The sequence below is a fragment of the Portunus trituberculatus genome, chromosome 18, assembly GCF_017591435.1.
Source record: "Portunus trituberculatus isolate SZX2019 chromosome 18, ASM1759143v1, whole genome shotgun sequence".
NCBI classification, from domain to species: Eukaryota; Metazoa; Arthropoda; class Malacostraca; order Decapoda; family Portunidae; genus Portunus; species Portunus trituberculatus.
Window position 1 is genome coordinate 12,633,592 of NC_059272.1, and position 320 is coordinate 12,633,911.

The window sequence follows — 320 nt, forward strand, 5'->3', positions numbered from 1 at the left end:
CTGTTTAGAATTGGTAGTGCTCTAGTTACAGAAGTATTTGGGCTATTTTAGGTGATTTGGGCGACTTTGGCGGGCTCGTGTTGGGCGATTTTTATGGTAGTGTTTGGGCTGATGATTTGTTTTTAGGTTAGTTGTGTGTGGAAAATGCGATGTTCATTATTCATTCAGATTGGTCTTGGTTGAGATTGGGCTGGGGATTGAGAGAGAGAGAGAGAGAGAGAGAGAGAGAGAGAGAGAGGCAAGCTTACTGTTGTGATGGTAGTGATTGCATTCTCTCTCTCTCTCTCTCTCTCTCTCTCTCTCTCTCTCTCTCTCTCTCT